At 36.5% G+C, this 17,737-nt stretch overlaps 1 protein-coding gene across 1 annotated transcript in view; it reads left to right on the forward strand.

Annotated features, from left to right (window-relative positions):
- The first annotated feature begins 11,222 nt into the window (after positions 1-11,222).
- LOC112047583 (heparan sulfate glucosamine 3-O-sulfotransferase 1) overlaps positions 11,223-17,737 on the forward strand; it is a 59,774-nt gene continuing 53,259 nt past the window's right edge. Inside the window, exon 1 of the mRNA XM_024084723.2 lies at positions 11,223-11,501. The gene's annotated coding sequence lies outside the window, so the exon portion shown is untranslated. The remainder of the gene's footprint in view (positions 11,502-17,737) is intronic.

Consider the following 17,737-nt stretch of genomic DNA (forward strand, 5'->3'; position numbering starts at 1 on the left):
TGTCTCTATCGTGTAGAACAGGGTTTCTCAAACTTTCGGCTCCACGAACCCCTTAAAATTTCCAAGTGACAGCGAACCTCTTACCAACTAATGGGAAACCCAAAGAAAAATATACATTTGACTGTTCAAGAAAATAAAAGGTAGCACATAAAGTACCAAAAGAAATGTCTTTGTAATATTATTGTGATGTATGTGATTGTTTCTTGTCGCAAATGAATTAAACGTTAGGTTAATTTTGGACAATTTTAATCTTAATTCTGACCTCAGTTACGTACCTAACTTCTTGTCGCGAACCCCCAGCCAACGAATGGCGCACCTCATTTTGAGAAACCTTGGTCGTGTAGTACTTCGAAATAGGTTAAAACGATGATGAAAATTATAAAATGAGTGTAAGGGTTGTCGAAAAGTTTCCCAAAAATCAACGTAATTAGATGCGTGTCTTATAAATCGATGGTAATGGCTTTTTGGCAGGCTTCGACCTTGTCAGTTCTATACCGAGTCACGTTATCTGTCTCCGGCGAGATGTCGCGATGGCACGCACCTTGAATTTCTATATTAGGATCAAAAATTGCCTCGTGGAAACGCTCATATTTTTAGTGCTCTTTGTGAAATTTCCGCTTAGAAATATAGTTCAGCAAGTATCTTTTTTTTTTTTTACTATACTTTCTGTAGCAATAAATGTAAGTTCAGCATGACAAACATAAATTAAAATTTGGTTTTGTTTGCGCTCGGAGTTCTATCTATAATTTAATCTATGATTCTTCTTCTATTTATAACTAGATGACGCAGCGCGGTTTCACCCGCGTGGTTCCGATTCCCGTAAAATACAGGAATAATATGTAGCCTTCCTCGATAAATGGGCTATCTAACACTGAAAGAATTTTTCAATTCGGACCAATAGTTCCTGAGATTAGCGCGTTCAATCGAACAAACAAACAAACTCTTCAGCTTTATAATTCTTTTTTTTATTCTTTACAAGTTAGCCCTTGACTACAATCTCACCTGATGGTAAGTGATGATGCAGTCTAAGATGGTAGCGGGCTAACTTGTTAGGAGGAGGATGAAAATCCACACCCCTTTTCGGCTTCTACATAACATCGTACCGGAACGCTAAATCGCTTGGCGGTATGTCTTTGCCGGTAGGGTGGTAACTAGCCACGGCCGAAGCCTCCCACCAGCCAGACCTGGACCAATTAAGAAAATCTCATACGGACCAGCCGGGGATCGAACCCAGGACCTCCGTCTTGTAAATCCACCGCGCATACCACTGCGCCACAGAGGTTGTCATAATATTAGTATAGATTAATCTACTTACTTACTACACAAATTACTAATATCTTTGCATTTGTGTGTTTATGTTTACACTTCCTATAATGAATTGTTTTTGCGACTACCCGTCTTACTGGTTTATAAGCTTCTTCAAGTTAGGTAACCTGGAAGAGATCACCTCTAAAGTTCGCCTCTTGCACTGCATTTTATACATACTTCTAAGATTTTATCCTTATACGTCCAAACTATAAAGTTATTTAAATAAATAAATAAATAAATGAAATACGTCATATTTATTGTAAGGAAGCTAAACATGTATGAACTATTATCTAATTACGTGAAAAGATTTTCAATTGATTTTGAAATTTTGTAATCTTATTTATTTTATAAACATCCAGACAATCTTAGTTTTTTATGTGTTTTAGTTAATATATTTGACCTTATTTACGTGAATGTCTCATAAAAATGAATATATTGAAACTCCCTATTAAAGTAAATGATAATCTCAAAAAAACCCATTCCGTTATATTTGTTTGCAGATAGTTTGTCGCGAATCAGCGGGATGTTTGCTTTGCTATAAGCACGCCTACTGTGGAATCAGGAATTATGTGATTAACATCGGATATGCGATCCTACGTGCTCTGTTAGTTAGGCATACAACATTTATGTACTGAATATGACTTTAGTAAAGTTATGTTAGTATCGTCGTTATCAACCCATATTCGGCTCACTGCTGAGCTCGAGTCTCCTCTCAGAATGAGACGGTTAGGGCCAATAGTCCACCACGCTGGCCCAATGCGGATTAGCAGACTTCACACACGCAGAGAATTAAAAAAAATTGTCTGGTATGCCAGTTTCCTCACGATGTTTTCCTTCACCGATTGAGACACGTGATATTTAATTTCTTAAAATGCATACAACTGAAAAGTTGCAGGTGCATGTCCTCGTCCATGGACCGGATTCGAACCCACACCCTCCGGAATCGGAGGCAGAGGTCATATCAACTGGTCTATCACGGCTCTTAACTATCAAACTATGTTAGTATAGTTAGTCTATTTTTAGGGTTTCCATAAAATAAGGAAAAACGGACGTTAAATACAAATTAAGCGTTTAAATACAACAAATGCATTCCCAAGTATAAGTTCACACGACAGCGTTTTTTAAACACGACGCTTTTTTCACGACGATTTTAGGTGTTGGACATAGACCTTCATTTAACTTCATACTATATTTAAACGCTTTTTTAACGTCCGTTAAAAATACTCTAGTGCGAATGAGAGCTTATAAGACCACTTTGCTGCGCGTATAACTGTCTGTCTGTCCATCTGTCAAGACCCTTTATTTCAGGGATGCGTGGAGGTATCGAGTTGAAACTGTAGGTATACTCAGGTCTACAGTCCCATGAAGTTGTGATATAATCAAACTACAAGTTAACTTAAAAAACACACATTTCGACTCTCTCAAGGGAATCAAAACAGGGTACTTTCCGTTGACCGAGCGACCGAACATCTTTATTGACCACAAGTACAAGAAAAAGTCTCAAAATACTTTTGTAATGAAACTTTAAAAACAGGGGATCATAAATTTGGGAAAAGCTCGGCAAAAACTGCGCAATTGATTCCTGAATTTATAATGATCCTGCATACGGAATCCTCGGTAGGTGACTACGACTCGCATTTGTCCGGTTTTTTGAAGTCTGTTTGGATTTGGACGTAGTTCACTAAAGAAACATTATTTAAACACACAAACATGCTTACAGGCCTGTCTATTAGACTTTATGTTGTAGGTCATACAATAGAGAATTAATAATGATGTGGTATAAACAAGCTTAAATTACGTGCTGGGCTATAACCTAGTGGATACGATTTCTGTCTTTGATTAGGAGGGTATAAGTTCGAATCCGGTCAGGTGCATGCGCCTCCATTATTTCAGTTACTTAATTTATTTTTCCGCTGGATGCTGGCGGCTCGAGACCGATGTACTTGGAGGTCCATGCCAGAGGCCTATGTCCAGCTGTGGACGTCTATCGGCTGATAAGGTAAGGTAATTTATTTTTCAGTTAGCATTTTAAGAAATTAAATATAATGTGTCTCAGACGGTGAAGGAAAAACGTTGAAAAACTGAGAATTTTCTTGATTTTCTAACTGTGTGAAGCCTGCCCATCTACATTGGGACAGCGTGGTGGACTAATAACGTAACCCCTCGCATTCTGAGAGGAGACTCGTGCACAACAGTGATTATGACACAGGCGTTGCAAAGATGACTTAACGTATGTAAAACTCAGCCATTTTGCTTAAATAAATTAACGCCCTTAACATCACTTGAAAGCTAATATGGAAACGCCGTCGACTAGACTACATAATTAGTTGAATACCTAATTAGTTACATGAATATGCTTCTCAGTTACGCTATGGAAGATTTTGATAAAGTTCTGCAACTTCAAATCTAAATATGGATATACTTACGTGATGATTGCAAGACTATACTTCAGCCTTTATTGATGAGTACTGTTTACCAACAAATTAGTAATGAAGGTAGAAAACGCATGTCATTCATAAATTATGTATGGTTTGTTTATAAAATTTTATATAAAATAAACCACATCTATGTTCTAAGCTTTTTGATGAAATTTATTTTTGTTATTTTTTTTTTTTATTCTTTACAAGTTAGCCCTTGACTACAATCTCACCTGATGGGAAGTGAATCGTACCGGAACGCTAAATCGCTTGGCGGCCTAAGCCTCCCACCAGCCAGACCTGGAACTGGACCTTTAAGAACAAGTTAATTATAATTATTACTAGCGGACGCCTGCGACTTCGTCCGCGTGGAAATCAATATAAACTTTCAACCCCTATTTCACTACTAGAGGTTGAACTTTATTTCGTATTTTTTATGATTTATTTTCTGTAGTCCTTTTCAATGTGTACAATACTAAGTACATTATTTTGATAAATATCGTAAAATTCAGCCTGCGTTTGCAATGAAAAAGGAAAAAATTTAATTATATACGACATCACATTAGAAACCTCAAAAATAACAGTATATAAAGGATGTAGTTATGCATATAAACCTTCCTATTTAATCACTCTATCTATTAAAAAAGCCGCATCAAAATCCGTTGCGTAGTTTTAAAGATCTAAGCATTCATAGGGACATTTGCATCATCACTTACAATCAGGTGACATTGTAGTCAAGGGCTAAAGAATTTTGTATTTTATAAAAAATAAAAAGAAAACACTCTTTCGAACTGACAACATCTAGCGGGTTTCTGTAATCTGCTTGATGTCATCGATCCACCTATTCAAATATCTCGCTAAAATACCGTATTTTAAAACGGCAAATCAATAGGAGTTTCTATCGAAAAAACCTCGGACCTCACAAGGCCGCGGGAAATGGGCTCTTACCTCCAAATAGGTAATATTTCCGCTCATTTACACCCCATACACGTAATAACCGTGCGTATTACCTTCGGGTCAGCTCGCTCAGTTCAGACAGATGGCGCTGCGTCAGCTACTTCACATGATTTTTACAGAAATGGTTTTTGTACATTTAAAAGTCCGATGTTAACACATTGACACATTTATGTAGTTTAATTTTTTTTTATTGTGTAAGGCCGGCCACATACATTCGTTTTCCTAATGCGTAATTTAAATTTGGAATTCCGTGAGACTACCGCAGACTTTACGTTTTTCTTCATTCGGAATGTATTACGTAGCGTGCCTATGCTAAGTTGTTTCATTCGGGAAAAAAAGTACATAAGTGTCATTTAATGTATTTTAGATTGATTTCATGCCGCATATATCCGTTTTTTTTTCAAATTCGTGTTCTGTGTTCGGAAAACTGAATTCGGAAAATAACTAATGTACGCGGCCGCCTTTAATGATATGATCGTCTTAGACGATTATACTCATATGGTTTGATCTACAACGTTTAACAGAAAATACGAGCAAGTTCTGGCAACCACATGCTTTATTTTGCTGTTACTGAGAAAACGTGTACAAATTAAGCAAACGTGCAATTAGAATTCGAAAGACGATTTTTTTTTATTTATTTTTTATTCTTTACAAGTTAGCCCTTGACTACAATCTCACGTAATGGTAAGTGATGATGCAATCTAAGATGGAAGCGGGCTAACTTGTTAGGAGGAGGATGAAAATCCATACTCCTTTCGGTTTCTACATGGCATCGTACCGGAACGCTAAGTCGGCTTGGCGGCCATAGTCTCCCACCAGTCAGACCTGGACCAATTAAGAAAACCTCAATGGTCCATCGACAGAAAGGACGGAGGCCGGTCTTAGACGATTATACTCATATGGCTTGATCTACAACGTTTAACAGAAAATCCGAATAAGTTCTAGCAACCACATGGTTTATCTTACTGTTATGTAAAACGTGTGCAAATTAAGCAAACAAGCAATTAGAATTCGAAAGCCTATTAGTAGGTATAAGTGGAAATACCTCTTAACAATATTCAAGTGGAATGGGACTTTATCTCTCAAAGACAATTTTTCGGCTCATTTGCACTCTAAACACGTAATAAAGGAACGAATAACGTGCATCAACCGCCGAGGTCAGGCTTCGCTAGATGGCACGGTGCCTGTAAAAACGGCTATTTAACGGATGAACGTAATTGAAGCCTTTTCATGTTAAACCACTGGTTTTACCAATGTTTTTATATCGGTAAAAGGTTAGGCGTTAAACGATTTCAACTGCAGATGTAGTTAGATTAAATTAGCTGTGAAATTGTGTTATTTTAAATCTTTTTCGTATTAATTAAAAAATACTACTTCTAGACATTTAGGGGTTACCACTAAGGGTTGCCACGTAGCTAAGTGTCTGGCGAATGAATAACAAAGATCAGATTTTTATGAATGGACTACTAAGGGTCTATAACTAGTGTTATACGTTTCAATTTAAGTAGTAGTAGAGCTATTTATTAAGAGACGTGATAACCCAGTAGATATGAATGACCTCTGCCTCCGATTCCAGAGGGTGTGGGTTTGAATCCGGTCCGGGGCATGCATTTGCACACAACTTTTCAGTTGTGTGCATTTTAAGAAATTAATTCCAGGCAGTCTTGGACCAATTAAGAAAAACTTAATCGGTCCCAGGACTTCCGTCTTGTATGTAGTATGTAGTATGTAGTTTTAGTAGTATGAAGCCTTTATAAAATGATAAAAGACCCATTACATTTTCTAGTTCATATCTAAGATAATATTACTTAAGTGTCGTAGTGGGTGTACTGAAAGATGTCATGCCATACTGGGTGCAGTCGCGATAAGAACAACTTTATCCGGGATAATTCTGATTGAACTAATGAGAAAACTTGCACCACCCGGCGCGACGGTACGCTCGTGCATTTGCATTATTTTAATTAAATTAATTTTCATGGTAGAGGATAGAGAAGCGGAGAATTGTAAATAAAACTTGTCATCCATGTGTTACAGGCAAAGACTTGATGAACTTCTGTGTACGCATTTTTACTGATTGACAAAAATAAGAACGACAAATGCTTTTTCTAAGGAAAACTTGGTATATTTTATTTCTATATAGGGAAACCTGGTATGTTTTATGAAACTCGGAAATATATCCTACGATAAAACCAAAACCTACTTTTTTATTTGTATATATACAAAAATGACCTTATCAGCCGATAGACGTCCACTGCTGGACATAGGCCTCTTGCATAGACTTCCAAACAAAACGGTCTCGAGCCGCCAGCATCCAGCGGCTCCCTGCAAAATATTATATATTACTAGCGGACCCGCACAAGCTTCGCTTTGACTTATGATGCACTTCTTCCCTAACCCTACCCTACCCTGCTTCTACCCTACTCCTGCCCTACCCCTACATTACCTCTACCGTACCTCAACCCTACACCTACCCTAGTCATACCCTACTTTTGCCCTACCCCTAAGATTTAGGGGTTTGAAAAATAGATGTTGGCCTATTCTCATAGATACCGGATAAGCACAAAAAATTTCATCAAAATCGGTCAAGCCGTTTCGGAGGAGTATGGCAACGAAAACTGTGACACGAGAATTTTATATATTAGATATAATTAAACAAAATATTTATAATCACAAAAAGATAAATAATCCTGTTTTAACATAATTACATTATCTATTCATAGTTCGAAGAGCCGATGGACTTTGGGGTCCCAAGGTGCTGGAATGGCGACCCCGCACCGGAAAGCGCAGTGTTGGTCGACTCCCCACTAGGTGGACCGAAGACATTAAACGGATTGTAGGAAGTCACTGGATGCTAGAGGCTCGAGACCGTTGTGCTTGGAGGTTCATGCAAGAGGCCTATGTCCAGCAGTGGACGTCCATCGGCTGATAATGATGATGATGATGACATTATCTATTCACTTTACAGTACAACAAGAAGAGACAAAACTTATCTACCTATTACATGCAGGTACTTCAAGCATATTACCACTCAGGTGGGAGCGCTGAGAATATATCCGGCCCGGTAAAGATCTGTGCTAAAAATTGAGTTCAGAAACGAATGTAAAAAGTTTTGTCATCTGGGAAATTTAAATTATTTTAATTACACACATTAATTTTCTTCGTAACAACGTGCATCGGTGGAAAATAATTAAAAATTTATAATTACGCTCAGTGTAATAAGAAAACTTTTGCATGTGAGCTTTAAAATCAGAAAAGTTAAGGACGCGAGTTGGTGTAATCAAAATGAAGTGCTTTGTAACTGATATTAAATTCTGAAAAATTTTGTACTTATTAAGAAACTAGCAGACGCCTGTAACTTCATCTGCGTGGAATTCAGTTTTTCACAAATCCCACGGGAACCATGGACTTTTCCGCAATGAAAATTATATCCATTATATCCATTCCAAATTTGAGCCAAAATCGCTTCAGTAGCCGCAGCGAAAAGGAGAAACAAATATACACATTTACACACACACTTACACACATACTTACACACATACTTACACACAAACTTTCGCATTTATAATATTAGTGTGATTAAGAGTTCATATTTTTTTACATACTTCATTATGTATCGACTTAAAAAAATTGGCTTTGTATATGATCTGTAGGTATGTCTGCGATTTTGTCAAAAAACTACTGATCTAAATTTTGAACCGCCTGAAAGATTTTATTATCGTTGAAAAATATTACTTTTTTTTGGATGAATGATGTCTTCTGATGGTAAAGGGCAAAATTCACTGATCATCAGACGACGAGTTGACACACATTCACATACTCGTGGCTTTGTAAATGGTTTCTAGTTAGAGTAGGCACTACTCGTTCAGATTATACAAAATAAAAAAAATCCTTATCTAATAAGGGTTCGTAACGAGTACCATGAGGGTAGGCAGTGCATTTTTGTATGTATATTGTGTTTTGGTTGTCTTTACATCTTGATTACTTTTTAATTTTCCCATGTTATATATGGCCAAAGCTAATAATGGTAGCCCAGTGGATATGACCTTTGCGTTCGATTCGGAAGACGTAGGTTCGAATCCGGTCCGGGGCATGCACCTCCAACTTTTCAGTTATGTATTTTAAGACATTAAATATCACGTGTCTGGTGAAGGAAAGACATTGTGAGGAATCCTACATACCTACTTAATAATTTGCATCACCATTGTCTTATAAAATTATTACCTGTCGTATTGAAAGTGCTTGTAAACTAAGCCCAATTAAAATACATCAATATTGACTATTGACTAATTAAAATTAGTTTTGCTTTTGTCTTTTAATTTGACAGTTCTTAGTGCATCACAAATAAATAAAAATATAAGTAGCTATACCATAGTTGAAAGACACAACTGCAGGCTATCCCATCTGACTACAGATGGGTGTATTATGTAAATCCGTCGTATCAGACGTACAGATAAATGACGGTTACACGTAAATTATACGCTCACGTCCTTTGCGTAAAAAGCTTCGACGCTGATCTAGATTTGAGCTATTACTGTTCAACCACTTCGTGACCAGGTTCTTGCTGAAATACGACTTTTGTACCCACAGTGGATGGCTGTATTATTTTTATCAACACTTTTTATGATGACAAAATAGACAAATATACTTGCTTGATTAAAAAACATGTCATATATGTCAAATAAAATCAAAAATCATTTATTTCAAGTAGGCTCAGTTTACAAGCACTTTTGACACGTCAGTTGACTATTTGTAAAGATTCTACCACCGGTTCGGAAGGCAGGTCCTGCTGAGAAGATACGATAAGATAGATAGGCAAGAAACTCAACAGTTGCTCTTTTGAAATGAAAAAGTCATACAGTATTATAATTTACAATTGATAACAATTACAATTTCTTATAGTTTTACTTCCTGTGTGAAGGTGGAAGCTGATCCATCGGCCTCCAAGCATCTTTATCATTAAGGAACTCATCAATGTTGTAGTAACCTCGACTAAGTAAATGTTTTTTAACACATTGCTTAAAGCTATGCATTGGCAGGTCCATCACAGTCTTGGGGATCTTATTATAGAAGAGTACACCCAAACCTACAAAAGATTTTTTTACTCTTTGGAGACGATATGCAGAAATAACTAACTTATGCCCGTGTCTAGTAAGACGTGGGTTTAAATCTCCTTTTCGTTTGTACAAATTAATATTTTGTCTTACATATACTATACTGTTATATATATATTGACAGGCTACTGTTAGTATACCTGTTCTATGTGAATATGAATATAGTTATTATCCTACTAATATTATAAACGCGAAATTTTGTATGGATGTTTGGATGTTTGTTACTCTTTGACGCCGCTACTACTGAGATTTGGCTGAAATTTGGATTGGAAATAGATTTTACTCTGGATTAACACATAGGCTACTTTTTACCCTGAAAAAATCCATGGTTTCCTTGCTTGTTAGCCTTTAGTTAGTTCGCTTAGACCTTTTAAAATATACAACGAATTTTAATGCAGTTTTCAGCAATAAATGGAATGATTCACGAGATAATCAGGGTTACATGTATAAAATACATACATGTTATAGTACAAAATATATTAGAGATTTAAAAACCGACGGCACAGCGGCTGCTGGGTCGTACGTTTCGTCCTGGAAGGCAGCGGTTAGCGGGCGGGTATAAAGATATCCTATGGTACTAGGATTTAGTCTTTTTTTTTTTTTTTTTTTTTTTATTCTTTACAAGTTAGCCCTTGACTACAATATCACCTGATGGTAAGTGATGATGCAATCTAAGATGGAAGCGGGCTAACTTGTTAGGAGGAGGATGAAAATCCACACCCCTTTCGGTTTCTACACGGCATCGTACCGGAACGCTAAATCGCTTGGCGGTACGTCTTTGCCGGTAGGGTGGTAACTAGCCACGGCGGAAGCCTCCCACCAGCCAGACCTAGACCAATTAAGAAAATCTCAATCGGCCCAGCCGGGGATCGAACCCAGGACCTCCGTCTTGTAAATCCACCGCGCATACCACTGCGCCACGGAGGCCGTCGAATCGTCGTCTTTTAACAGAGAGTAATCATAATTTTGGTACGAGTATCTACATAACACTTTGCGAAGCCGGGGCAGATTGCTAGTGAAAAATAAAGCAGATTTTTATGCAGATAATCTATAGGTTACAATAAAATTCCAATTTGTCTTACTACATATTTTTGTGCAATAAAATTTTATCTACAATATTTTTATGCTTTTGAATAATAATGTCTTTCCTCGGGGACGTTTAGTTCCGCCATTCAAAAGTAAGCCTATTGGAAAACCCAATTTGTTTCACGAGCATAACGTGGAGATAAGGAAAATTTGTGGGCATAACATTTCATAACTCAACTTATTTGTACGCCTACGCTAAGAATTCCCTCCAAAGTGAGCTTTGGGATTCAAATCGCGTTACACGGAATGGCAACACCGACGGTCGGGCTATACAGGGTGTTACTCCTGCTCTAGTACCGAGTACGGCGTGTTTATTCTGCCTCGACCGCGTATATCGACCGAACGGCGCGCGCCGCCTCAGTCACCATCGAAACTCCGACCGCGTTTCACGGCTTCAGCCCCTGACAGCCGCCTCGCCAACCTCACTGATACACAACAAATCGCGAAAAAACACGCTGTATCTATAAATAATCTTAAAAGTGTTATATATTACTATATATTATAACAATCAAATTGTGCGTTTGGACACAAAACGCGTGTGCAAGAACATAATAAAATACGTTGTTGTGTCATGTGAATCTGTGTTGATCCAACGGTTACATTTGGCGGCTGTCTTCACAGGGTAAGGTATTCCGTTTTACTGTAACTTGTAGATAATATGAGTAGGTTATGAAATTCGAAGGCCACGGAGGAACCTTGAAAGCGATACCGCACAGGACGTGAATTCGTAGCATGTAGTAAACACTTCGTAAGAACGCTCGAACGTTTCGATAAGAGATCGTATCGCATTTTTTTAGGTTCTGTTTACGAAATGGGTTAATGTTAGGTCAACTGAAAAATTTAGGCGTCAAGGTTAAGTGGAATAAACGCCCCTTTGCGAGTGAATGGACGTGAATTACTGAACACGTTTTATATTCAATTTTGCATTAATTATTTTATGTAACACTACAATATTCAATCTTACTACTATATTTATTCAATATAGTTTGTTTTATTTAGGTTGGTGCGGGCGACAGTTCGTTTCACTGTTAAAAGTTTGCCGCGATTTACAATAATATTACTCGTACGTATTATGAACGTCATACAGGCGACTGTCACCGTACCCATGCTATCTGAAAAAACACTTTAGTATCATTACAATACTTTTAAAGTCTACGACTTCAAATCAGTTAGTGTCAAATTTGTGATCTACGAGGCAGAAAATACATTTAGTACGTACTACATCTATTATATTTTTTCAATAAATGATTAGTAAACCTCGAGCTAAAGTGTTTTTCAGATAGCATGGGTACTATGACATTCGCCTGTGTGTCGTTCATAATACGTACTATTATTGTGAATCGCGGCAAACTTGCAAGAGTGAAACGAACTGTCACCCGCACCATCCTACATGAAACGAACTTTAATAATATTGTACGTGAAAGGCTACGCCGTAGACGCTCGTAGCAGTTAACATTAAATTCGCGCTTATCTCACATATACGCGGGAGAAATAAAGAATATAATTGTTTATTTTCAATAAATAATTAATTTTCATAATACATAGTAATATTAAAATACTTGCAAGTCTACGCCGTAGATTCCCGTAGCAATAAGTATCAAAATCTGACCTATCTGACATGTAGGGAGAAAATAATATGTAGTTGCACATTCATTGGTTTTAGTTTATTTTAAAATTAAAAAAATATTACAGTATAATTACTTACTCTTGTACCATACCATACCATTTTTAATTTTATAATTAATACAATAAAAAATGTATAATAAGCAAAATTTTAATCAAGAGAAAATAATTCTTCCCAGACAACACGATATAATACTTTATGCATTCTAATTCCGAAAAGTTAAGAAAGTCTCTTAAATTTAAAAAGGATACCGAGATCGCTAACAAAGTTCGCCCGACAGAGTTTTATTTTTATTACACTAAGAGTATATTTTAGTTCTTAGAAACCCAGAACGAGATAACTTACATCTCAGTTAATGTTGAAGTACTAATTTAAATTAAATTGTAATCATTCATTTATTACTTTTAAGCTAATTTTTTTTGATAGTCTTTACATTTTTAATTAACAGACAAAAACCTTTGACAGCATTCTTAACGAATGTTTAGTGATAATGCAGTCTAAGAATGTAGTGTACTAACTTACTTATTTCATACTAGCAGACGAATGGGAATAGATTGATAAAATGTAGCCTATATACTCACAGATAACGTGGCTTTACACTAGCAAAAGAATTTTCAAAATATGTACTAGATTACCCTCTACAACCTCACCTCTAGTCGTTATCAACCCATATTCGGCTCACTGCTGAGCTCGAGTCTCCACTCAGAATGAGAGGGGTTAGGCCAATACCACCACGCTGGCCTAATGCGGATTGGCAGACTTCGCACACGCAGAGAATTTAGCAAATTCTCTGGTTTCCTGACGATGTTTTCCTTCACCGTTTGAGACACATGATATTTTTAATTTCTGAAAATGCACACAACTGAAAAGTTGGAGGTGCATGCCCCGAGCCGGATTTGAACCCACACCCTCCGGATTCGGAGGCTGTGAGGTCATATCCACTGGGCTATCACGTATCCCACCTTTGTTCTGTTATATTAGTTTAGATCAGCATCAAAGTTAAATCTATTGTATGAAAAAAATAATGTATCCATTGCAAGATTTACCACCGTCCTAGCCATGTTAGATGATAAAAGGAAGGCACATAATAAAAAAAGCACTTGGTGGTATATTACCTATGCAGATAGGTCATACGAAAAAATATAAATTTCCAAATTAGTCCAAGCTGGGAATGTAACCCTTTGTTTGAGTTTAAGATTTCTTGTTGTCCTTACTTAAAGGCAGCAACGCCAGGGCGGTCGTCAAACATGATCATGTAATAAATGTTATATTATGTTCATTCTTATTCTTTCTAGCGTGGTGGGGTTACTGGAGGTCCATTTTCTGGCATAATCTCACCCACTTTGCCTGATCTTGGGCGTCCGTCTTCTTAAGATGGCTCTCAAGTCATTGTATACGATGTCAAGACAGCGCTTTTTGGGGCGGCATCGGCCATTATGTTTATTGTAAACCTTAAAAAAACGATTGTCTGTGAAGTCGGTTTACTGGCGATAGTTGAACGTGACAACGTCATAAGAAAATATTGATGGAATGGTTGCATTTTTCAAAAAAAATGTTTGTTTTTCTACAATACTGTTTAATAATCTTCATAGACCAGAATATACTTTATTTCTTGTAAAAAAAAGTTGGCAACCCTAGAGCGAGATGTATTTTATTTCTTGTAAAAAAAGTTGGTAACCCTAGAGCGAGAGAACGACGCATGACGTCATCTTTTTTCGAGTTTGCATCTGGCTTCATCGAATTAAAAGACGTTGTCACGTCAAAATATTGCTTGCCCGCGAAGAAGTTTTCAACTGGTTATAGTAAAATTTCACATAGTTCATAATGATCATAAGCAATTTGATTCACTTCAGGGTACAGCTGGCCTATTCACTTTTTTGGTCTTTTTTATTAACCTATTAAAATAAACAACAAATAAAATGACAAAATATCATCCACTTACTATATGATATCCACCATCATCACCACCATAGATTGATAATAAAGACCAAAATAGGAAAAAGGCCAACTGGTGTAAGATGGTATGAAGTCCACCTGTCAGATAGTTTTATTTTATTTATTTATAATATTCTCGTATATTGTGTCCCAGTGTTACGAGTACATCAATTTAAATTTATTATTGAATCACCATGATTTTCCTTTGTTAACACTATCTTTTATAAATAAATATACTTGAACAATACACACATCACTATCTAGCTACCTAAGTAAGCGTACAGCGTAGCTTGTGTGTGATTTTATATCATATATATTTATATACTACATATAATACATAAATACATCCAGACAGAGTTCACACAAATATTTTCCAGTTGTGGGAATCGAACCCACGGCCCTGGATGCAGAAAGCAGGGTCATTGCGCCACGCGGCTATCAATCTTTTGTAGTAGGCACAATGCTAATTATTATAAATTGGGGAGTATGGGTTACGTAAGAGTTTCAAATCTTTACGTGAATCCTTCAACACGCAATGGACTAACATGCTATATTATACGACAAGCGAACGCCTGCGACTTCATCCGCATGAAATTAAGTTATTTCACAAATTCATGGACTTTTTCGTGTTGCTGAATAACCTCCTCTATCATTCAGTGAAAGTCCAACTAAAATCGGTTCAGCCTTTCCAGAGATTCGCCCGGATAAATTAACAGACAAAATGCAGTATAATAAGTAATTACTTAAGAGCTTTTTGAGCAAAAGAGTGGTAAAAAAATGTTTTTTTCTTCAAGAAACATACTTTTGTTAAGCCAATTAATTAACCAGATCGTTATTTATACATCATATTATCATCTCTATATAATTTTATATAGTATATCTGGTTTACCTGGTTCCCTGGGCTGAAGTTGTATTGGCCGGTGGGTCTTCCCTTGACTTTGGTTTTTGAAGCAAACACAAGCTTTTGAGAAAGGCTTATTAAAGTGTTAATGATTATATAAATGATAAAAAAGCTTGGTGTTAACCTGTATTATACGACAGTGTGTTTAGTCTTAACTATGTTTGTAAAATGGTGGTAAACAAAAAAAAATAAACCTTGGCTGAGTTTGTTGTGGGCTCTACTCGGACCAAGGCGCTTTTGAACCCTCGTAACTTTAATTTTAAGTTTTCGACTATTATTACCACCATTAAAACAAATTATGACATAATCCTGACCTTTCAAAGTGCTTGTTAACCAAGCCTAAGTGAAATAAATGAATTTTGAATTTGAATTTGAATTGAAGAGTGAGATTGACAATGTTATTACAAGCATATTATGCCATAGATTGGCGGCGCAAACTAGAATATGCTCCTAGAAACTTTGTACCATGTACAGTATTGCTTTGTCGTAGGCAACGGTGCTACGAGTGTAATTAAAATGTCATCTACTTGTTTTGCTAACTACTCAATAATATTAAAGAAAAGTAACACAATGTAGTGTGTGGGTGTGAAATCGTGCGCGCGTGGCAGAGGCTGAAAATGAGGTGCATCATCTACATAGGCTTATAACTGGACTAACTAACGTTGAATCCAGCGTGAGGGTATATACCTATATACCCTTACGCTGGAGTCAATATTGAGAGGTTATGGGCTAGATGCCCACTGGACTATAACTGTCTTACTAACTTAACACAGTCTTTACTATTTGGAGGGGAAGGCGTTGGTCCAGTTATAAGCATATGTAGCTGATGCACCACATTTTCAGCCTCTGCCCTGATTTCACACCCGCGCAGTCCTCCGTCCCCCGTCACCCGCATACCATCGGAGTGTCATCAACGAACTTGCCAAGCTATAATTTTAAGTTTTCGACTTTACTTACCACTATGACATAATTTGACGTTTCCAAAGTGCTTGTAAATTAAGCCTAATTTGAAATAAATGAATGTTGAATTAATATTTTTTTTTTTAAATATGACTAATATAAAACCAAATATTTATAAATAAAAGCAGAAGACCGCATGACCAGAGGCGACAATCCGTACGACCTTGAATTAAGGGTCACCTGAATTAATCATGCGAACACGCTAACCCACCCTTTGTTTAATTAATCACCCCAAACGTTTACGCCTCTTTACCACGCTTCTGTTTTTTCCATTCACTATTCCATAATCCATCGTGAATTCAATTGAACCATCAAATATGAAAGTGTTAATTACCGTGTCTAAATGAAGTTTGGAAACTTTCCTTTCAATTAGTGTTTATTTGGTATTCAATTAATAATTTACCGGGTAAGTGAAAGAGGACATATTTTAACCTTAACGTATTATCAATGTCTTGGTATCGATAGAACCGGTCATTATTACTTAGTCTGATTGCAATTGTTGTCAAAGTGTTACCTAAATCGATTAGTATTAGGAATTCATTGTAATGGTTTTATCATCATAATCAAATGGCCCACTACAAGGTCTGGAGCTTAGACCCGCTAAGCTGTTTCAAAGTGGGTAGGCGGGCTATATGACGTATACTCTGACACGATCAAATATTCATAATTATCAGAACCGATGGCTCTTCCAGGAACAAAGAACTCCGTTGGCGTGAATTTTGTTTTTCAACAAACATTGCTTTTCTAATGAAACCGGTTTTGGAGCACATCAGGTTAATTGGTTTCAAAAGAGATATAATGTGTATCTGTTAACTACAACACTACAAATCGACTGTAGAGACTACAAATAGTCAAACTGGACGTTTCAAAAGTGCTTGTAAATCCTACTTGAAATAAACGAATTTTGAATTTATAGAATCCATCGCCATCTAGAATCTATACCTACTTATAATACGAATTCTGTACATTCTGTACATTGATGATATTTTAAAAATTTTTGTTGGGGGGCATTATACAATCGATACTGAAGCTAAAAATATTGTTTTTTGATTTTTTGTCTGTCTGTCCGTGTTTTTTGTTATTCGGGCATCACACTGAAACTACTGAATGAATTCAAATGAAACTTGGCACGGTTTAAGATCATAATACGGAGAAGGTTTTTATTGCGAAAATAAAATAAAAAGGGGGTGAAAGTTTGTATGATAAGTTACATAGTTATATTTTTAGAATTACAGTTTAATTTGTTCATAAATCATAAAAAATATACGAAATATAATGGGATTCAAATTTTTTTGAAAAATGGTGAAATAGGGCTTGAAAGTTTACATCGATTTCTACGCGGACGAAGTTGCGAGTGTCCGCTAGTATAAACATATAAGTCATCCAAAACTTGAAATAGAATACTTTTGTTCTGAAAATACGAAAGGTAGCTTTGGTG

Source organism: Bicyclus anynana, chromosome 5 (assembly GCF_947172395.1).
Source record: "Bicyclus anynana chromosome 5, ilBicAnyn1.1, whole genome shotgun sequence".
Lineage (NCBI taxonomy): Eukaryota > Metazoa > Arthropoda > Insecta > Lepidoptera > Nymphalidae > Bicyclus > Bicyclus anynana.